Source organism: Pelodiscus sinensis, chromosome 16, assembly GCF_052426305.1.
Source record: "Pelodiscus sinensis isolate ZL-2025 chromosome 16, ASM5242630v1, whole genome shotgun sequence".
Classification (NCBI taxonomy): domain Eukaryota; kingdom Metazoa; phylum Chordata; order Testudines; family Trionychidae; genus Pelodiscus; species Pelodiscus sinensis.
This window is the reverse complement of record NC_143067.1, coordinates 26,208,029-26,231,062: the sequence shown is the minus strand read 5'-3', so window position 1 is coordinate 26,231,062 and position 23,034 is coordinate 26,208,029. Positions and strand designations below refer to the sequence as shown.

The window sequence follows — 23,034 nt, the reverse complement described above, 5'->3', positions numbered from 1 at the left end:
TGGTGACACAGAGGGGCTGGCTCTAAACCTGAGACTCCAGTCCGCCCCTCAGCGCTGTATGGATCAGGTGCCTGCATTCCTCCCTGTCCAATAGGCACCTAATTTTGTCCCCTACAGAGGCAGGCCTTGGAAGGTAGATGGTCCCCAGCTCGCTTACGCAAACCTCCTGCACAGGAGACAGAAGCAGCTGAGCAAAGACCAGGCTCACGCACTCTGCTAACGTGTCACCCCGGCTTTCCAGGCCCCACCTGGCTGCTGCTAACTCCAGGGGCAGCAAAGCAAATGTCATTGTTGTTCTTACCTGCCTGTGAGTCAGAGACTGGCCTCCGGGAGCTTCCCCTGGCGCAGGCTGTGGCAGCTGCTGCTCACGCTGCCTCTGTGGAAGTTAATGATGAACTGGCTGTGTGCGGCAATGGCACAATCTGCCTGGGCAGAGGGACCAGCCCACTCAGCTGTGCGTGCGTGTTTCTGAGCAGGGCCCAGCTCCTGTGGGTCATTGCCATCCTCTCCCCAAGCGGTTGGCTGCAGTAAGAGAGTCCAACCGAGTCTGATCAGCTGAGCTGGCTGTGCTCTCTCTCCCTGCGCAGGCAGGCACAGCCGCGGCAGAAAATGCTCTGGCAGCAGGCCAGCTAGGGAGCTTGCTGGATGAAAGCAGGTTGCTCCCTGCCTGGAAAGCCAACCAAACCTGCTAGCGAGATGGGGTGTGGAATAACACAGGCAGAACTGGGGGGTCAGGGTGCAATGGTCTGGGCAAAATATTATGGGATGCAAAAATGAGCAGATTACAGAGGCAATTGCCAAGCCCCTTTGTGGCCCTGCCCATTCCCAGCCCCAGGCTGGCGCTCTCTCTCGTGCTGTACCCATCACAGTGGTATCTTTACAGCTCACAACACAATCCATCATTTAGTGCCCCCTCACCTCTGACTGTTTGCTGAGCACCAGCGCTGTGCCCCTTGGTGAACACACACAAAAGGCATCCAGTCCCTGCATGGAAGAAATACATGATCCATCCCTGAGAGGCCAGCTTATCCCGTGTTACGGCTCTGTCGCACAGCTCTCACACAGGTTAACCCTCAATTCTAAACAGTAGCCCTTAAGCCTGCTTTAATAAGACAGCTCTAGTAAGGTTCTCCCCATGGTATTGTAGCCACAAACACACTGATTCCTCGCCCCTCAGCCCCTACCCACATTGGCTACTTCGTTTGTTTTTCAAGAACAAGCAGAGTGTCCGGTCTGACAGCCACAGAACAAACAGGTTTCTCTAACATAATGGCCCCGAATGGAAACAGACACTAAAGCCACTTGAGGAAGTACAGTAGTTATACAAATCATTCTGCCGGATGGCGTCTCGGAGTTTAATTTCTGCTTATTAGGCTCCCACAGCTTTATAAAAAAAGTATAGAAAATCGTCCACAGAGCAGCATCTGATTTACAAACAATCTCCCCCTCCATTAAATTTAGCCTTCTAGACTCAAGGAAATGACTTTGGCAGCCTGAACTCAGCTGGCATGCAAGACCAAGACTCTGTGCCCACAAGGTGACCTGGGGAGACAGACTTACAGCTTCTTGCCTCAAATGAAACTTCCGATCTGGAGCGAGGGCCAAGCCTCTCCACAATTCAGGAGTGTTTAGCTCTGGAGTCCCTCTGGATCTTACCCCACATGGAAATGGGAGCTGAAGATCGGAGCTGAAGTACCTCAGTAGAAGGGGTGAGGTAGCACAAGGCCGAAAGAGCCGGGAATGCTGTGGGCCAGGAGTGAGGGGCTTTGTCAGAAGACTGAGGGTGGAATAGCTGGGAGGGTCTACATGTCAGGATGGATTCTCATTGATTTTCTGCCTTGCTCCTGTGGGCGGAACTCTAGTCAACCAAAACCAGAAACAATCATGTGATATCTAATCATCCCTGTTGGGTACCTGCTCTATGGCCATGCAAATGCAGGACTAGGTGAACCTACCAGACCATTTCTTTCTTTATCTACTATGATATGACTATATGATGCAACCATGCGGTGAACAGCCACAATATCTGCACAGCATCCTGCGTGCTGGATAATATCCTGAGAGGACTCCGGGTCTCTAGTCGAAACCTGCACTAGCTCTCTTAATGGATTTTGTGGTGTTGGTTTTTGTGGGGGTCTTTACAGAGATGATGCAACTCAATCCTTGTGCAAACAGACTGACTTCCAGATGCCACCTCCAAATCTTCCATCCTGCAACCTATGCTCCTCCCGGATACAGGTGAGTCCCATTGTGGGGCTGAGGGGATGCTCTCTTTTGAGAGTTTTTCCTATAGGACAGAGTAGTGTCATGATGCCAGGGCACTCACGGTGTGGCTTTGCCTTGTTGCAGAGGCCCCAGAAGTTAACCTGATCTGGGCCCTCTTTCTCCCTGTCCAGTGAGTTTAGCCAGCTGCAGAGACAACCCCACAAAATCAGGACAATCTCAGGACAATCAGGACAATGGGACAGTTCTAGCGGCAGAGAGGAAATAAAGGAAAAGAAGTGCACAATAAATATAATCTTCACTCAGCAGTCCTACGAAATAAATATGCAAAACCCCACTGATTGCTGCTGGTAGGAGGAAATGTCAGTGGCACTGCAGTCTCCCTTACTTGTACCTTTGTGCTAGCTTTGCTGAGGCTCCTGAGCTGTTTCCTGCCAGCCTGTTTTCTTGGGTAGGTGTTTTGTCCCGCTCTCTGGGATAGGCTGTTTCATATAGTGATTTCCTATTAGTGCTGTGTTGCTTGCATTGCTACCGCTCTGGTTTTGACACCATCACCACTTCTCTCAAAATCGTGTATCTCTTGGCTTTATTGTGTAACATCAAGAGCACTTTATGTTGGATTAGAGAATGGAACCCAGGGCCTAGACAGGCAAGAGTTTCTTCCAATATTTCTCCTATCACGGAATGGAATAATGGAGCCATACAAGTTAGAGACAGAAAGGCATGCCAAGTCACCCACTCGGCCTATGGAGGGTCAATGCACCATTGTTTCCTCTTGTACATTGCCAATGCTTCATTCAGTCCAATTTAAAAAAAAATCCCAAGTAATGCAGCTTCTGCTATTCCCTTGAGAGTCGCCTCTATGCCTAATACATCTCACTTGCAGTTTTTCCTTATATTTAACTGACATTTTACCCTCCTTTCATAGCAATCTAAGGCTAGGTCTACACTGCAATGTTAAATTGGAAAAAGAAACACAATTTGCAGTACACAAATTGTGAATCTTTTTCTGATTTACTTTCGAAAGAGGCTTTTCCAAAACTTGGTGTATCTACACGGTGCCAAATTTTGGAAAAAGTGCTCTTTCAATACATCCCTAATTCCTCATAGAATGAGGTTTACAGGGATGGTGAAAGAGCACATCCGCTTTTTTGAATTTTTTTTCGGAAAAGCGGACACGTTCCTTGGACACGGTGTTTCTTTTCGGGATACCTCCAGAAAAGCAATGCAGTCTAGATGTAGCCTGAGTGGCCCTCCCGTGTGCTGTTTCTACCTTTCAAATATTTACAGACTATTATCTTTTATGCTCCACCCTCGCCATCCTCAAGCCACGTGGCACACAGCTAGGTTTTCTAGAGCCAGTACTTCCAGTGCCTGCTCCCAGTTCAGTGGCCTGTGCAAAGAGAATTTGGTGGGACTCCATTTAGTTCTCGGGGGCAATAGCATCTATGGGCATGTCTACACTAGTGAGCATAGGTGCTGCAGCACCTCCTGGCTTGAAGTGGTGTCCATTATGCACGGAGTTTATAGGATCTCCGCACCCCCACTATCAAAATTGTTCCAGCACCCAGGCTATTGAGTTTTGTAGAGGAAACTAATATCGACACACAGAAGTTGCCAAAGCATGTTTACACTGGCTTCTTCCATCAACAGATCATATCCACATCTTTAGCTCCCTTATTGACAGCTGGAGCAATGCAGAGTGGATGGTGACATCATGTGTCATTAAGGGTTGTGAGACTGCAGAATTGAGCATGGGGCAACTTGGGGCCATGTAGAACATCCCATTAGGATCCACTTTGTTCAGGGGCTTCCAGAGTCCTTTAGCACCCTTTTTCCAACTGCCGTTCTTTGCTGTGAGCTCCAGAATCTTCATGGAGAAAGAATAGATCCTGCACTTCTCTCACATGCTCTGTTAACTGTGATGAAGACCTTGGGCATGGCAGCAGAGATCATCTTGAAGTTACTGACAGTGGAAGAAGACTCGGAGGAGCTTGACAGTGTGCATGATAGAGACAGCAGCACCCTGTCATTGGTTTTGGCTCTCACAGAGCAATTATACAGGGTTTACTGGCATTTCAGGGCAAGGGAAACCAGCACTGATTGATGGGATTGCATCATCATTCAGGTGGGGGATGAAGACCAGTGGCTGCAGATCTTTAGGATGCACAAAGCAACCTTCCTGGAGCTAAACCTGTCCTGAGCTGGTTCCCGAATTGCAGCATAAGGACATCAGAACGAGAGCTGCCCTCTTGGTTGAGAAGCATGTGGCAATCGCTGTGTGGAAGCTGGTGACTCCCGATTGCTATGGGTCAGTTGCAAATCAGCTTAGATTAGGAAATCTACCTTTGGAGCTGTACTGATGCAAGCATGCAGGGCAATAAATCACATTCTGCTACAAAGGACCGTGACTCTGGAAATGTGCATGACATAGTGGCTGGCTTTTTGGACATGGGATTTCCCAACTGGGAGGGTGGGGAGGATGTGTGTGTGCCCATAGATGGCACACATATTCCAATTTTAGCACTAGCAACCTTACCACCAACAGGAAGTGATACTTCTCAGTGCTGCTACCAGCGCTTGTGGGTCACTGTGGGCATTTCACAGACATCAGTGTGGGATGGTCTGGAAAGGTGCATGACACGCACATGTTCAGGAACACTGGCGTGTACAGAAAGCTATAGGCAGGGACTTTCTTTCCAGACCACTAGATTACAGTGGAGGGTGTAGAAATGCCCATAATGAACCTGGGAGACCTGCTTTACCCCTTACAGCCCTAGCTAATGAAACCATACATGGGGCACCTAGACAGCAGTAAGGAGCAGTTTGACAACAGGCTGGGCAGGTGCTGCTTGGTGGTCATATATGCCTTTGGGAGATTGAAGGTGAGATGGAGATGTCTCTATGGCAGGCTAGACATCATGGAGGACAGTATTCCCATGGTTATAGCTGCATGTTGCACTTTACATAATTTGTGTGACTGTAATGGGGAAGTGTTTGCTCAGGGGTGGAACTCTGAGGCTCAGCACTCGGCTGCAGAGTTTGAGCAGCCAGACGTTAGAGTTATCAGAGGAGCTCAAAGGGCTGCTATCAACATCAGGGAGCCTTTGAGGGTGCACTTTGAAAATGAGTGGCACTGAAACCTTTGTTACAGTTGCTTCTTCGTGCCTCCCCCTCCAGTGTAACACATACTCAGGTATATGACTTTAATGTGAGCACCTGGGATTGTAGTGACTGGTCTGTGCTGTTATTAAACAGTAAATAAGAGTGCAGAACCATTCTAAAAGTGTGCCTTTAGTCATTAGACAGCAGCAAACCATCCCTCCTCCCCTGTTCAAGCTGATAAAGGAGGGTGCTTCCTTATCTGCTGCAACCTTGCTGAAGCACCACATTTCAGGGGATGCTAGGGTCTCCGATATTCAGCACAGTGCACAAGAAGGAGTCTGTTAATATCAAATCCTACATTGTAACTTCTCACTTTACATTGCCACTCACTTTGAAGTTGACCCTTACAAAGAACACATCTTGGTAAAACACCTTAATCACAGTGAGTGAGGGGATGGGAGCGGTGGCAGCTGTGCATGCAGAAAAAGGAAATTGCAGACGGGGCTAGAAAAATCCCTTTGCATGAACATAATTCTCATTATGCTACACTTGCCACACTTCTCCACAGGCAGGTAGCCCCCTGGCAGACATCTCCCTGCTCAGGGTAAGCAAGGAAACCAGGGCACATCTTCTCCAGGCTTATGGCTTTCACCCTGCTTCATATGAAGCCCACCTATGTTCTGCTTTGGTTCCTGCACAAGTGATAGCTGAATGGTACGGAGGAAGGGACAAAGCTACCATGAAATCTGCAGCAGAAAATTTGCAAATCCCTCTCCAAAAATGTTGAAGGCCTCTCTCCGTAGGATTCCATTGAGATCATAGCGAGCATCAACATGCTGATTGGCCATATTGATTAGCTACATAGGGATATGTGTAGCTTCCAGAAATACAGCCAGCCTCCCACTTTTCTATGCCCTTCACCCTGCGCTCTACAAACCACAGCACTTACACCATGTCTCATCCACTACTTAAGTTCCTGGTCCCTGCTAAGTGGTTGCTCTGACTGGCTATGTCTGTCAATAATGGAGAACTGTTCCTGGCTGCCAGACACAGTTGGTGACCCTGGGGAGGAGCCCCTCTTCGTCTACTTCAACCTCTTCATCTACAATTGACTCTGGGTTAGTTCCCCCATGTACTGTCTGTCTGCCCTCTGCAGTATCCACAGGACTTTTGGTGGTGGAGGTGAGGTCACCACCAAGGATAGCATCCAGCTCCTTATAGAAATGTCAGGTCTTGAGTGAAGCACCAGAATATCAGTTTACCTCACCAGCTTTATGACAGGCTTGTCTCAGTTCTTTAATCTTCACTATGCATTGCAGCATGCCTTGCTCATGCTCATGCTCATTTTCACACAAGGATCAAGAAAAGTGCCCGTATGTGTCCCAGTTCCTACGGGTCACTCATAACTGGGACTGGACAAACTTCTCTTCCCATGCACTGGTCAGATCCCATAGCTCCGTGGCAGTCCAAGCCAGTGAGCGTTTGAGGTGATGGCCAGGCATGGGCACCTGGGAAGATGCCATGAGACCACTGTATGATAATCCAGCCTGCTCTCCAGTTGCTCATTCTGCAGCAAATGGGATTTAAATTTCATGGGGCACATCTACACAGCAGCGTTATTACAAAATAACATAGTGTGCATCTACACTACAAGTCTTTATTTTGAAATAATGTTGAGCTGGAGGACTCATGGTAACCCTCATTTCACGAGGAGTAAGGGAAGTTGAAGGAAGAGTATCCTTCCTTCGGCTTCCTGCTGTGTAGTCAGTGCCAAAAGCCGAGTTAAGCTATTTTGACTTAAGCTATGCAATTGACGTAGCTGACGTTGCATAGTTTAATTCAACGTTAGTCCTGCTGTGTAGACGTACCCATGGAACTTGCAAGGAGATGGAGAGGGTAGCTGGTTACTTTTCTGCCCTGCTGCCCTGCAGCCAAGTTTAAACTATGGACCAAAGCAGCTGCTTGGGAATTATGAGCCACTTTCTGGAGGCCAGAATCAGCAGAAAAATACCTTGAGGTATCTGCAGGGCAAGTTTATCAACAACACATGGAAGAGAAAACAAAAAAGTGCTTTGTGAAGCTGGAAGTTTTTTATCAATGAAAATGATCAAATTTGACGACAAAAGCCATGTTGCAGAGTGCACACTCATGCAGTTTTGTTAACAAAACACACTTTTCCTTGACAAAATTTCCTAGTGTAGACCAAGCCCTCTATGAATCCCATTGCTTCTGCATAGCTTATCAGACTCCATGAAGTGAGAAGCTTGAACTAGTTGCTACTGGTGTTATTTTTTCCTTGCTAATTGTTTTTGAGAGAGAACCAGGATATTTATCAGAACAAGGAGTAGCTGCAACTCCACCCTAGTTCAACTGCCAGACTCCACTTTTGTAGCCTTGGCTTGCATCCCGGCCCCCTTACTGCTTAGACTGCTCTTGTTTCAAGTTTCCTTTTCTTATGTCTAGTCTACACTGGCAATTGAGTGAGAGATTTGTCATTCACGGCTCCTTAACTTCCACATTCCCATGACAAAAGCTTTGCCCCAGCAAGTACTAGTGTGAACAGCTCTCCTGCCAACAAAGCAAACACCACTGGGGGTGAGGGAGGAATGAGTTTTTTTTGTTGGCAAAAGTGACCACAAACTGTGGTTACATGGCCTGTTTTTTAGCAACCATACTGTGTGATTTTTAGGTTGCTAAAAGCTGTATAGTGTAGGCAAAGCTTTGATGTTTGTTTCCAGAGAAAGAGGCTCAGAAAAATCTGTGGAAGTATTTTCCAAAAAGTATGAAAGCAGCTGGTGAGCTCTATGGGTGCCTGCTATACCCCTGGTTTGGCCATCTCCAGAAAGGCCTCAGCCCAAACCCAAAGATGGCAGAGGAAAAGCTTCCATTGACATCTTTGGGCTGTAGATCAAAATGGGCATTGCAATAATAGCAGAAATAAGAGGGAGGGAAATTTGCAGATGAGTGGAGCAAATCTGTCACGCTCTATGGCAGGGGTGTCCAAACTTTTTTCAAAGAGGGCCAGATTTGATGAAGTGAACATGCGTGAGGGCCGACCATTTTGCCTGACATTCTTTGAACCATTAAAATTAAACGCAAATTAACTATTTTATGCAAAGTTTATTGCAAACGGCATACTTTTCATTTCGTCACATGGATGACAAATCTAAACAGGTGTTAAATCACTCTGCCTTTCATATCTGAAGGCCAGATAAAAAAAAATCCAGGAAGCTGAAATATATGTCAGGAACATTGTAAAGTACATTACATATTATTGGTAATAAAGGTTGTCTGTCAACTTTTAAGTTCAAAAAATATGAACAGGAACATAACACCAAGTATACATGTTGTGTCCAAATATATTTATAACTGATTTAGACCAACTGACATTAACTGAGATTTTACAATGTATTCATCTCAATACATATGGATTCGTTGGGAGGCCATAAAAGATAGATATTGCCAAATTACCTGTGGGGCCGTATTAAACCAGAACACGGGCCGCAATTGGCCCGCGGGCCGGACTTTGGACATGCCTGCTCTATGGCCATTGTAGTAAAATGAGGGCCTGAAACATAAGCCCATGTACCACAAGCCTGGTGTGAGGCCTGAGGCTTCGGCAACAATGTTCAAGACTTTGCTAATATAATAAATCAAGGTTAAGCTGTGAGCAAGAGGCAGGCTCCTGCTCATGGAACTTGGCTCAAACAGGGCTGCGGGTATGTCTACACTACAAAGTTAGTTCGAACTAACTTAGTTCGAATTAGTTAATTCGAACTAAGCTAGTTCGAACTAACGCGTCTAGAACTAAAAACTAGTTCGAACTAGCGTTTTGCTAGTTCGAACTAGCAAGTCCACATTGAGTGGACTCTGAACAGGGCTTAAGGATGGCCGGAAGCAGTGCCGGCAGGGCATAAAAGGAGGACTTAGAGCATGGAGATGCTGTCTCAGGCTAGCCGAGGGCTGCGCTTAAAGGGTCCCGACCCCCACCCCGGACACACAGTTCTAAGGGGTGCCCCGCTTGCAAAGAAGTTCTGGCTTGGAGTGCCCTGAGTGCTCACACTGGGCACATCACACCACTCGGCCATCAGCCCGGCTGCACTTGCCGCAGGCTGCCATCTGGGGAGAGGGAGTAATTGGGGGGCTGCAGGAGAGCTTCCACCCCCAGAAGCCCGCAGAGCCAGCCCAGTCCTCCCCATCGGGGGCTCGTACCCCATTCCTCCCTCACCTCCTTCCACTTACCCTTCCCTAGCCCCCCTTCTTCTTGATGTACAAAATAAAGATAACGTTTCTTCCAACATTGACTCTGTCTTTATTGAAAAAAACTGGGGGAGACTGGGAAAAGGAGGTGGGAGAGGGGAAGAGAAAGGCTGGGAGAGGGGAGGGCAACTAACATGATCAGGGGTTGGGAACAGGTCCCAGATGAAGAGAGGCTACAGAGACTGGGACTGTTCAGCTTAGAAAAGAGGAGATGGAGGGGGGACAGGATAGAGGTCTCTAAAAGCAGGGGTTGGGTGGAGAGGGTGCATTCAGAAAAGTTCTTCCTGAGTTCCCATCAAGAAGGACTAGAGGACACCAAAGGAAAGGAATGGGTAGCAGGCTTGAAACTAGTAAGAGAAAGTTGTTGTTCTTGACAAAGCAAATAGTTAACCTGTGGAACTCCTTGCTGCAGGAGGCTGTGAAGGCTACAACTAGAACAGAGTTTAAAGGGAAGTGAGATAAAGTGATGGAGGTTGGGTCCATGGAGTCCTATTAGCCAGAGGGTAGGAGTGGTGTCCCTGCCCAAAGTTTGTGGAAGGCTGGAGAGGGATGGCACGAGACAAATGGCTTGGTCATTGTCTTCGGTCCATCCCCTCCAGGGTCCCTAGGGTTGGCCTCTGTCGGCAGACAGGCTACTGGGCTAGATGGACCTTTGGTCTGACCCAGGATGGCCATTGTAAGCTCAGGGCTCAGTGTCGGGGGTCTCAGTGGACCCCCTTGATTTTCATGCACACCTGGTCCTGGGTGGCCAGGCTGGCAGCTCTCCTGCCCTAGACGGCCACTTTCCTGTGCCTAGTGCGGAGATCGTGGACGAGGTCCACGATGTCCACACTAGCCCAGGAAGGTGCCCGCCTCTTGCGGTCCAGGGCAAGCTCCCGGGAGCCGCCAGCCTGGTCCCGGCAAGAGGGGGTGGGCTGGGGGGCATCGGGTGGGTGGCTCTGTGCCGTGCCAGGTGCAGGGTCTGCTAGCTGGGTGCTGGCAGGCTTGCACCTGGCACGGGCACCGTAGCCAGCCCGTGCCCCTTTAAGGGGTCCGGGGCCGGGAGGGGGGCATAGAGTTTCCCTGGTGTTGGCCAGAGTGGCCACCAGGGAAACCTGGGGAGGGCTAGCCTCCCACTAGTTCGAACTAAAGGGCTACACAGCCCTTAGTTCGAACTAGCTAGTTCGAACTAGGCGTTAGTCCTCGTAAAATGAGGTTTTCCTAGTTCGAACTAAGCGCTCCGCTAGTTCGATTCAAATTCGAACTAGCGGAGCGCTAGTGTAGCGCATAGGAAAGTTAGTTCGAACTAACGTCCGTTAGTTCGAACTAACTTTCTAGTGTAGACATACCCTGCGAGTGTAACACACCAATTGGTAAGAGGCACAGGTGTAGAACTGTAATCGGTGCTAGGTACCAGCTGTAAAATAGTAATGGGTACTGGGCACAGGTGGAAAGCACATTCCACAGGGATCGCAACAGCACCTTGTTAAAAAGGACCTTGGTACCCACACTCTCCCCATGAATAATAGGGACATACTGATCCAGGTTCAGGAAAGGGTCTGACAGCATGATGGATCAAGACATTTTGACTGAATCGCCAGGTACAGGGTAACATCAGAGGGTGGCAACCTGACATGTCAGCAGTGATGTGCAACTTATTTGTACCTGTATATAAAGTTGTGTCTTGGAGGGGCTGTCTTTCTCCAGACTAGGGGACCGTGGGATCTCCCACTGACTGAGCTGGTCCATTGTCCGAGGGTACAGATGCATAAAGACTCTGTAGAGTCCACTGACAACACTTACCATACTTTGTTTGCCAAACCTGGCAGGGTGCCTGTCATCCTTAACTGATTTTGTGGTCCTGAGGGGCTCCCTTGGGATCTGCTGTGTTGAATTCTTGCACAAAGTCAACACAATACACAAGAGGAGCACACATGAACGTAACTGAATGGTTATTATAGGTGTCCGGTAGCTTGGGGGGGGGGGGCCTTTCCAAACCGCCAGGCATGGCCACACCCACACTTCACCACTTCACCCTCAGAACACCTTGCCCTCCGGGGGAGGAGGGGGCTCTCTGTGCACCATGTGACCTCCTCCACTAGCTCCATACTCTGGGGAGGTGGGGGAGCCACACCGCACACATGCGCCCCCTCGCCTCTCTTTCCCTCCCCGATGCTGCAGGGAGGCTGGGGAATGCTTGGCACATTGCTCCACCTCTTCCCCTCCGCGTGGGGGGCAGGGCCTCAGAAGAGGGGGTGGGGCTCTAGGGGAGGCGGACACCCAGCCCCAGCTGCACCAATGGCCCATGATGGTTATCATCATTGCTGGAGCAGGAGAACTTTCAGGACACCACTAGAGCCATAGGGTGCGTCTAGTTTTTTTTGCTTGTTTGCTTTTGTGGAAAAATTTTCCAGCTCTCTACACTGGCTGCTTGAATTTCCGCAAGAACACTGACGATCTCATGTAAGAAATCAAAAAACAGGACTATGTAGCACTTTAAAGACTAACAAGATGGTTTGTTAGTCTTGTTAAATATCCCGGGCTTCATTTGCATGTTCCCAGGCGCCACCATTTTTAAATCCCCCTTAGTCCGAACTAACTGCCATGAGGAGTAACAGTTAATTCGAACTAAGGAGTTAGTTCGAATTAACGTTTAACTGCCGCGTCTAGCCGCAGGCAGTTAATTCAGACTAAGGGGGATTTAAAAATGTCGGCACCCGGGAACATGCAAATGAAGCCCGGGATATTTAAATCCCGGCCTTCATTTGCAACTCCGGTTGCCCTCATTTGCCTACCTATCTCGAACTAACGAGCTAGTGTAGACTTATCCAAACTTTCTCAGAGGGCTGGCAAAGCTTAACTAAGCCAATTATACCAACTGTGCCAGACCCAATTCATGAGAGCTCGAGGACATCAAAGGCAGGTGCTGATGTCAGAGTGATGAGCCCAGGTTGATGGATGTCCAACGCTCTGCTCTTCTCTCTGTGATTTGAGAGCTTTCCTTTTTCCTCAATTTGCAGACCAAGCATTCTGAGCTACTGACACATCCACTGAAGTCCCGGTATTATTTGATTGCTTTTTTCAAGAAAATAAACAATGCAATATTTATTCATCTTCCTTCCTCTTATTAGCACAAAGGATGCAGGTGGCTGCCTTTGTTCAGGGGGTTCATTCTAATCACCAATTGGATTTTTTCCATTTCTTCATAATTCCTGACCACAACTGATGCTGTCTGTCTGAAAGATGCCTGGAGATCATAGGATGATAATGGGAACCAGGGATCTTAGGGAACAAGAAGAAAGGTATGGCGCCTTTCAGCTATGGGTCATGGGTCGAAATCCAGCCCCAGTTAGATTGAGGACATCCCCATCTGATAGCTGCAAGAAATGAGTGGATGGCTCTTTGTCCAGTTGCTAGAGTAATCACTGAACAGTCACACTTGGTCCTGTTTTTAGCAATTTAGGAAGAAAGTCCAAGGACTGACAAGGCCATGGACAGTGGCAGGAATAACTAAATAATGTAACAAGTTTGTCAGAGAGCAGGAGAAACTGTTTTGCAAGCTATTACACAAGCATCCACTAGAATTATTTACCCATCTTTCCCAATAAGGTTTCCACCCAACAAGCCCTGGACTCCTCACACAACTGACAGGAAGCTCAATGGCAGCCTGCAAATTTGCTTGCAGAGTTGACAGGTGGTTCCTGCTTTTGGACCCAGAATCTGAAGTCAGGCTGTTCAGGTTTCTGGGGATGATGTGCAATGGCATGTAGCACTGCACAAAGGACTCTGAGACTAGGGAGTGGAAGAGAAGGCTGATGTGATGGGACAGGTATTTGTGCCTCTCACTCAAATTCCATACTAACAAAACTGCACCAGCTGCACCTTATCACTGCAGGGAGAAGGGTGCTGTTCAATTGACACAACATGCTTACAGGTTCTGGTCACCAGCTCCCCCCTCAAATAGTTTCTGATCTCCATAAGGGAGAAAGTCCTGTCCTCATTAGGCAGGAAACATTTTCCAGTTCAGCGCAGAAGGACAAGTGCGACCTAATTTTGGGTGAGGAGGTAACATAGGATCATACACATACAATATGTGGATTACCTGGGGATCTCTTCCTATGCAGATCAAAGACACAGTAGACTGAAATACCCATGTATCTACCCTCGTGTATGTTCCAAAATTCCTTGAGATATTTTGGATGAAGTAGATTTACTGTAAATCATATAACTTGGAAAAAATAATTCCACCAGGGAAGTCTATTTGCAGTGCTATCTCTACAATAAATGGTTAAAATTAGTATTTAGATTAAATCAGTCCCTCTGATTCCACAGAGACACGAGAAAGTCTCAGATGTGGAAGGGCTTTTGAGAAACTCAGCTGTCCACATCTGAGAGTACCATTTCCCTTTCTCTGCCTGATTTTGCGTTGATTCGGAAGTTGTGTGTGTCCTTATCAAATCCATCTGACGTCAAGAGCTGGCCCTATGCTCTACTGTACACTACTGCCCCACCGTTCCAAAGACCTGGACTACATAACACACCCAGTCTGTAAAAAATGCCCCCACATCCTGCCATTGGCACCCCATATACCACATCACTAATGAAGCCAACACTTGTTTACTGGTATATTCCCCACCATCAGGGAGCAGTGACTTTGTGGAAAGATGAGCTGAGATACTTACCCGAAGTGAGCTCTTTCTCTCTGGTGTATGTCTTCCAGGGAATCACACTAATCCCGACAGCTCATCCACTTCTTAGGACCATGCATTTCTGAACCAAACTAACTAGGGGCCCAGTTCTGATGGCCCATTGTTGTTGGGAAGGTGAAATCAGATGCTGGTTTCCTAGCCTCTGCTGCCGGATCCGAACTCAGTTCTTCCTGCTTGGATTGAACGTCAAAGATGGAAAGAATGTGAGAGCAACCTTGTAAAGAACAAAGCTGCCAAGCCAGTTGGGACACAAGCTCTTCAGTCAACATTTCCATTGCTGCTGATGCAACTTAGAATGCATTTGCTTAGAATGAATGTGCCTTCCTACAGCAACCACACATTTGTCAACTACAGCCAGAAGACACAAGAATTTTCTGGCTCAAAATGGGTCAGCACTTGCTTTTCTTATTGCTAAAAAGATAAACCAACTCCATGAATTCTAACTGAGATGACATGTATTTCAGTGTAGGGATGTAAAGGGTTAACTGGTTATCTGCTAAGCATCACCCTTACTGGCATGACATAGGCTGGGGTTGCTCCAGCCAAGACAGACCCATTGCACCCTGCTGCGCCCCCAGACGGGGGGGCTGCTCCAATCTGCCCAGGCCTGCTGCGCCATAGGCAGAGGTCTGCTCCAAGGTTAAGTAGTTAAACCTAGCATTTAACCAGTTACCATGTTAAACAATAATTAACATCCCTATCCTAGTAGGGTACGTCTAGACTACACCTCTCTGTCGACAGAGAGATATAGATTAGGCATGTCAAAATTGCTAATGAGGCAGGGATTTAACTATCCCGTGCTTCATTAGCATACACATGGCTGCTTCTTTTTTTTTTAAATTGAGCTTTTTCGAAAAAACAAAACAAAAACAAAACCCCACCCTGGCAGTCTAGACACGGATATGTCGAAAATAAACCCTTTTTTGAAAGATCCTATAAACCTCATTTTTTGAGCAATACGGGATCTTTCGAAAAAGAGTTTATTTTCGACTGATCTGTGTCTAGACTGCCAGGGTTTTTTTCGGGATATTTAAATCCCTGCCTCATTAGCAATTTCAACATGCCTAATCTACATCTCTCTGTCGACAGAGAGGTGTAGTCTAGACACAGCTATAGAGACAGAGAAGTGTCAGATCTCATCTGGAATACCGTATGTAATTCTGGTCTTTCATGTTAAAGAAGGATTAATTCAAATTGGAACAGATACAGAGAAGGGCCACTAGATGATCCAAGGAATGGAAAACCTGCCTTATGAAAGGAGACTCAAACAGCTTAACTTGTTTACTGTAAGCAAAAGTAGGCTGGGCAGAGATATGACTACTCTCTATAATTAGAGGGATAAATACTAGGGAGTAAAAGGAGTTATTTAAGTTAAAGCCAATGTGGGCAGAAGAACAAATGGATACATACTGGCCATCAACACATTTAGGCTTGAAATTAGGCGAAGGTCTCTAACCATGAGAGGAGTGAAGTTCTGAAACAGCCTTCCAAGAGAAGCAGTGGAGGAAAAAAACCTAACTGGGCTCAACACTGAGCTTGATACATTGTATTGAGGGGCTGGTGAGAGGGGACTGCATACAATGGCATGTAGCTGATCTGTGACTGCTAGCTGCAAATATCTTCAACAGTGATGGGAGATTAGATGGGGAGAAATCTGCATTACTACAGAGAATTCTGTTCCAGGTGTCTAGCTGATGAATTTTGGGGCCAGGAATTTGCCCCCAGGTGAGACTGGCTGAGACCATGGGGGGGGGGGGGGAGGTTCACCTTCACAGCATGGTGGGGCACAGGTCACTTGCAAGTTAAAACTAGTGTAAAGCGGCATCTTTGTAACTTGAAATCCACTCCTCCTTGTTCTTGTAGCTCAGTCAGAAGGTAGAGGTCATTCTGATGACCCAGACATTTGCTGCCTAGCAACTAATAGCCCGGGTCAGCCAACCCCCTGCAGGAAACCAACCAGTTTGACCAGCCAGAGAACAAAAGGAACTAAGGTGGAAAACAGGTGACTAGAGAATTTCTGGAAACCAGAACAAAGGACTGGAGAGGAGCCAGAGGTGGTGGCTAAGCATGAGGCAGCTGGAAGGAGGGGGGCTGGTGAACTTGGGACTCGGGTTGAGAATGAATTCTCAGGGCTCCGGATCGGGCCAGGAAGGACTCTGCTGTAACTTCCTGCTTGCTGTGCTAACAGAGATTCTATCTGTGCTCCAGAAAACTAACAAACCTGTTTGTTTGTACAGTTCTGGGTAAGAGTCATGGCTGATTGAGGACTGTGGAAGGCAGCAAAGGCAGGGGTGCTTTGCTCACTGCTTTCTGTGGCAGCCTCACTGCAAGAAACTCACAGCATGAAGCACAGGTGCTGAAGGTCTCTGAAGCCAAGGACGGTTATGCTATGAGAGTACACCCTGGTAGTGTTGCCAGGTGTCCGGTTTTCTACCAGTCTGGTTTTTGGGCCCTCTGCCAGGTAAAAAAAAATCCAGAAAATACCGGACATGTGCAATGTCCGGTATTTCCTGGTTTTCCAGCTGGGTGCCGGATGGAAGCCTGGTGGGGGTGGGGGGGGAGTGACTGGGAGGCAGGATGCGATCGGTGCTGGGAGCCCTGGTTGCATGTGAGGAGGAGGAGGGGCAGCCCAGTCCATGCTCCTGTGCACTGGTCAAGCGTGTGGTGGAGCAGCAGCCGGACTGACTCGCGTGGGATGGGAGCACCCTGAGATCTGCACAGCCCAAGTCAGTCCTGCTCCCTGCCGGCTGATTCGCTCCCCAGCCCCCTCCTAGCCGGCCGGTAGGTTCATTCTCCCTGACTTCTCCTCCCAGTTTTCCCCGGCCAGTCCCTCCACCCCCACCCCCCTGCCGCCAGCTCTGCCTCCCGCTGGCCATTTCCTGCTCTGGATCTTCCCCGGCCAGCCCCGCTATAGCCCCCGCCAGCCCTGCTTCCGGCTGCCAGTTCTCCCCTCCTCCGCCCCTGCTGGCCGCCCCCCTTCCCCCATATCCTGCGGCCCGGTCTTCCCGACCCCCCTCCCCAGCCAGCCCTGTTTCCCGTCGGCCCCCCCATATCCCTCGGCCAGCCCCGTTGCCCCCCCCCCCCCATTAGCTCTATTTCCTGCCCCCTCCCTTCGCCGCCAGCACCGCTCCCCTCCCAGCTGGTCCCTCTCCTCCCTGCCCCCATGAAGTGTGTCCGGTATTTTTTTTATGCCTACTTGGTAACCCTGCCTGAGGGGGTTGTCACATGGATGAGGCTATTGCTTAACAGGGATTGATTCAGAGCTGTTCAAGAGTCCCACGTCTGTGGATCTGTGATGTTGATTCCAAAAGAGCTTCTACAAATGACTTGACAGGCTACTGGTATTTTCTGTTAACTTTATGGAGCAGCAGACAATGTAACAGAGGTCCACTGATGGGGAGAGGGGAGAAGAGGGCAGTTGCCCTGGGGGCCAGCAGTTCAAAAGGGCCTAAAGCTCCCACTGCAGCAGCAATGGTTCTGGAGCCCTGAGCCCTTTAAATCACCATTGGAGCATGGGACTCTGAGGGCTGGTTGGGGGTACTCCGGTTGGTGCTGATGACTGGCTGCCCCAGCCCTGCCCAAGGCCACACCGCTTCCAGCATGTAGCCAGGGCCTTTCCCTACCTTCCCCAGGGGCCTGGCAGTCTGTCAGCCCCTCTGGTTTTACAGCATCACCTATGTTTGGTACCATCTTCTTGATTGTTTTGCATCGGACACCACCTACAAGGAAATAAATATTGATTTTATTTCCTAAACTTCTGCTGAGAAGTGAACATCTGCTTCAGTGGTGTTGGGGCACAGGAAGGAGAACAAGAGTACAGGGCAGATTTTGCAGAAATACTACAGACTTTTTGCATGTGGAGTGTGCTTCAGGGAAAACAGATGGGTTTAACTACATCATTACTGCAGTTAGGTCATTTCTCATAGTTCTGCTTGCATTGCAGGTTGCACTAAAGATCCTCTTGACTTCAGTAGCATCAGGCTGTGCTCCTTCATGAGTTGCCACATGTTCCATTATTTTAATACCTACATGCTTATTTTGCTTAAAATATTCTTTATTGCTGAACAGAAAGGAGTTTCTCTCTGTGCTATTTCCTGTTGCCTTTCCAAGCACAGATACGATACTAATCTCTTTATGGCCTAGGGGAGCAAGGGCTGTTTGGAAAAAACAGTACTTAATATGGAGTAAAATAATGATGAAAATATGCAATAAAGCCTATGTTACAGCTCCAGCTACTCTCCTCACCCCAGCATCTCAGACTATTTGTCTCAATGTTCTGGGTGCACTTGAGTCAAGTTGCACCTGAAAACCACAGGGTGGCAGTGCCAAAGTTCTGTATTAGTTCATTGCTATTAGTTTGACTGAAGATATAAAAAGACAAATTCCTCTCTTTGCTGTGGTGCTATGGCCATACTGAAATCAATGAGAGGCAAATTTAAGTTTCACAGCATTAGAACACTCTGTATACAGTCCTGCTGCAGTCCCTAATGCAGGCACAACTTACAGGCTACGTCTAGACTACATGGCTCCGTCGACAAAGGCATGTAAAATAGTTTATTCGGCATAGTCAAAGAAGCGGGGATTTAAATAATCTCCGCTTCATTAAAATAAAAATGGCGGCCGCGCTGTGCCAACAATCAGCTGATCCAGCACAGCAGTCTAGACGCAGCGTGGTCAACAAAGGAAGCCTTTGTCGACTGCTCCGATAAACCTTGTTTCACGAGGCATGAAGCCATTGTCGACGGAGCTATGTAGTCTAGACTTAGTCACATTGACCATACCAAAGGCTTGCAGTATTTGCTTTTGGTTTCATGCTGTGAGCCAGATGTTCAGATGGTGAAAAATTGGTATAACTCCATGGCTACGTTGACATTGCCGGTTTTGCCGGCAGTGAGTATGCAAAGGAGGCATGGATTAGCATATCGTTGTGCCTCATTTGCATAATTTGTGCAAGCTGGTTTTGCTTAACAGATTTTTGTGGGAAAAAAAGTAATGTGGACATTTTCTTTTTGCACAAAACCCTTTTTCCTGCCAGATCCTTATGCCCCAAAAAAGGAGGTTTACTGATCTGGCAGGAAAAAAGGTTTTGCGCAAAAAGAAAATGTCCACACTACTTTTTTTTTCCCTCAAAAACCTGTTGCTTAAAACCAACGCGCATAAATTATGCAAATGAGGCATAGCAATATGCTAATCTGCGCCTCATTTGCATGCTCACTGCGGCAAAACTGGCAGTGTAAACGTAGCCCATTGGCTTCTATGAAAGAAGGTTGATTTATCCCATGGCAGATCTGGCCCCATCTTATTACATGATGTGCACAAGGGTGACTTACATAGGAAAAATTAAGAGAAAATTGTTATTTTAAGAACTTTTCAGAGTTATTTGCAACTTTTAAGCAGTGTGCTGTTAACAGCACTTGCCGAAACATCATATATTCAAAGCATTGAACAAACCAACCAGTTTGAATTCTTTAAAGCTAGTGAAGTTTCCTTTATGATCTATGGGCGTATGAAGAATGACTCAATTACTGTGACAGAACGAGTCATATCATAGACCTCATAGCCTATGGCTAGTAGAGAAAATTATCTTTTATGTCATATGGCCCAAACCTTCCTCCTCAAATCATATAAGTAACTCCAATGAGACCAGTCAGGCAATGAGAATCCACATTTGAGGGACCATTGCTGGCAGGTCAGGAGAGATATGGCATACCCACCAAGTTCAGAAGAAGTGACCCTGGAAATTAGGTTTCCATTTTGAAGTCCTTAGGTCGCATTCTAATCCTTTCCTAAGAAAGCTCCAGTTCTGTATTCACCTGCACTCTCCTTGGATACTTTCCAAGAAATACATAAGCCAAGCATTTCCAGTACTTTGGCCCCTTCTTCTATAGGGCAAAAGGAAGCCCAAGGAGTCCAGGATAGCTAAAGGGACTGAGCGCATTTGTGTGCGCACTTGGCGGGCGCACACAAATGCCTCCGCGGGCGTGGCCTAGTAGTTTGTTCAATAGACTTTCTATCAGGAATCAAATCCTATGATATCTAAACCCAATGCAAAGAATGAATCATAATTCCAGAAAGGAACTCAAAAAAAGAAACTCTGCAGTCTGTGGGACAGATAGCTGTGGGGGCTGGGGTGTGGCTGTAAAAATAGCCTCTCTCTGAGCATTGAGAAACCACTGAAAAAAAATGTTAATCTTAGTGCAAAGACTAATGGAGAAGTGTCCCTTGCACAAGACCATTTCTGCCAGCTGTGATGGCAAACTGAAGTGCCCTTTCACCCCAAGTGCTGGTTCCTCCTGGTTAGTGTTCAGGCTCTGACACTGCCTGTGTTGTGTTTGCTCTGGGACTAAGAAGGATTCGACAAAATGGGTTTTACTCCCCAGCTTATATTTAGGAACATATACAAGTGGCCTACTATTGTAAGGTGTTGTTTGACATCTGCCAGCTTCCCTTGCAGCCAAATGGTAGCTACTGGGTGCTCAACAGCTCTGAATAGCAGAAATTTACAAGTCCAGCTTAGGTCTCTACTTTTGAAAGTCTACAGAGCTGTGGCCATGACAAGCCCCACTCCAAAGGAATCCCTAGAAGACCTTGATGTGAAAAGTGCCAGATTAATGCAGCTTGCATCCTTTCAACCTATCACTCAAACCCTGGACTCAGAGCTAGAAAGGGGGAACCATGCATTGCAAACACTAGGAAGGAACAGGACTCTGCATCAAGTGGGAGGAGGGGGAATCACTTTGAAGGTGATAGTTATCTTACTGTGGCAACAAGAAGATGCAAGAATAACCCTTGCTTTAGCTAACACCTTCCATCCACAAATGCTAATTAATGGCAGTTCACTGCAACCTTTGAGAAGGGAAAAAACAAACCGAATGGCATCCCTCAGGCTCTGCTAAGCAGCAGATCTCAAATGGCAAGAAAAGCTACTCAGCTCAGTGGAGAGAAGCAGCCACCCGAGCCATAGGGGACAGAACTCTATTGAGCCTCTTCAGTCAAGTGATCAGTGTATCTATCTAGCCAGAAAGGAGCACATTTTCAAAGTGACCTGAGTTGCAGCTTTGCCTTCACAATTATCTGTCTGGAACTGGGTGTTTCAGTCTGGAGCCATCTTGGGGTCAAAGTCCCCAGATCTTTACTCCGGCAAAGCACCCTCCAAGGGCGTCAGGGGACTTTTCTTAGGGCCATCCAAGGGATTGGAATATGCTCAGTGCCTTTCAAGAGTCCCAGAGGGGTAGCCGTGTTAGTCTGTGAGGGTACATCTACACAGCCGTGTTATCTTGGAATAACTGATGTTATTCTGGAACAACATAGTCTGCACCTACATTACAAGCAGTTATTTCTACATAATGTCAAAGTAATGTCAAGCTGGAGGATTTCTTACTCTGACTCCTGTAACCCTCATTGTATAAGGAGTAACAAAGATCAGAGGAAGAGTGCTCTCTCGCACTTCTTGCCATGTCGACAACACCAAAAGCGGAATTAAGCTATTTTAACTTAAGCTACACAATTGATGTAGCTCAAGTTGTGGGGCTTATTTTGGCTTTAGCCCTGCTGTGTAGACGTTCCCTAACTTAATAAACTTAAAAAACCACAAATAGTCTTGCAGCACCTTCCCTATAGTGACGGACATTTACAGCAAAAGACTCAGGTTTCCTTGCCTCCTCTAAAGTGCCATGGGTGCTGAAGTATATTTCAGGCTCCACCTTGCAATGGCAGCTTCCTGTTTGAAGACAGATATACTGAGTAAGCAGAAAAATCAGAGCAATTGAATGATGCAATAAGAGAACCCCAGAGACTCTTTGCTGCCTTGGGAGTCCACAGACTGGTAGGGAGTGTGACACAAACTGATGGCATCTGAAGTTACAGGCTCACAACTGACTATAAAACACTCCACACAGTCAAATAGCTTGAGTGTGTATTGGGCTGGATTCTTACCTTTTGACTCCGTGGAGTGTATCCCTTTACAATAAAGCTTGTGCCCATTTATGCCAACAGTGAATCTAGCCTAACAGCTTGACCAACAACTTGTATCTAATCTGTTGCCACAGAAATACAGACATGATGGGCATCAACTAAATTACACAGCAGTAGCATTTGTCACTGCTTTTTTAATGTGTTGGGAAGCTATTTATGGGGACAAAAGGGCATTGGACCTGGTCTCACAAGCTTCCTAGCATCCAGGAGCAGTTATGGTACAAAGCCATGAGCTCACATTACAAAGGCTCAAGGAATGCCCCCACCCCTCACCCCAAGGCATTTCTCTAGTAGGCTAGAGAGCTGCATTCTAGCCCTTGTTGTGCTAGCTAGAAACTCACTCTGGGACCTTTGACAATTCTCTCCATAAATGACTCATAGTAGCTCTCAGGTGGTACATCATCTCTCTGTGCTCTCCACCAAAATTTTAGTTATTAAATGGGATGCTCCTGCATGCTCCCTATCCCTCTGAATGGCCTTCCCTGAAGTCCCTCCCCCACAGACACCAGACACCCTGAATCTCTCTGTGCCCTGCTCTGACAGGAAAGGTGGTGGTCACCTGCTGGTGGTTTTGGGGAATAGCTCAGTGAGGCCACCACCCCTTTCAGCAGTAATACCCAATCAGTTTCTCCTCCATAGCTCTTCTCTCCCTCCAGAATGCACAGTATCCTCTTCCTCACTCAGCTATCCAAAGGGGTTGGGTTTATATTTTAGTAGCCTCAGGCTGTCTTCCACTTCGCTACCTCACAGTGCCAAATCCAATACCACAGTGGCTAGGAGGAGA

The 23,034-nt window shown here is 47.5% G+C and overlaps 1 protein-coding gene across 2 annotated transcripts in view; it reads right to left on the bottom strand.

Moving 5' to 3' along the window:
• Nucleotides 1-14,381, bottom strand: part of ARHGEF37 (Rho guanine nucleotide exchange factor 37) — a 50,644-nt gene extending 36,263 nt beyond the window's left edge. The window contains exon 1 of one of the 2 annotated variants that reach the window (XM_075900219.2): nt 14,250-14,381. The gene's annotated coding sequence lies outside the window, so the exon portion shown is untranslated. Of the gene's footprint in view, nt 1-301; nt 631-14,249 lie in introns of those variants that run through there. The other variant, XM_014581080.3, reaches the window with a different exon arrangement.
• Between the last annotated feature and the right edge of the window lie 8,653 nt (nt 14,382-23,034).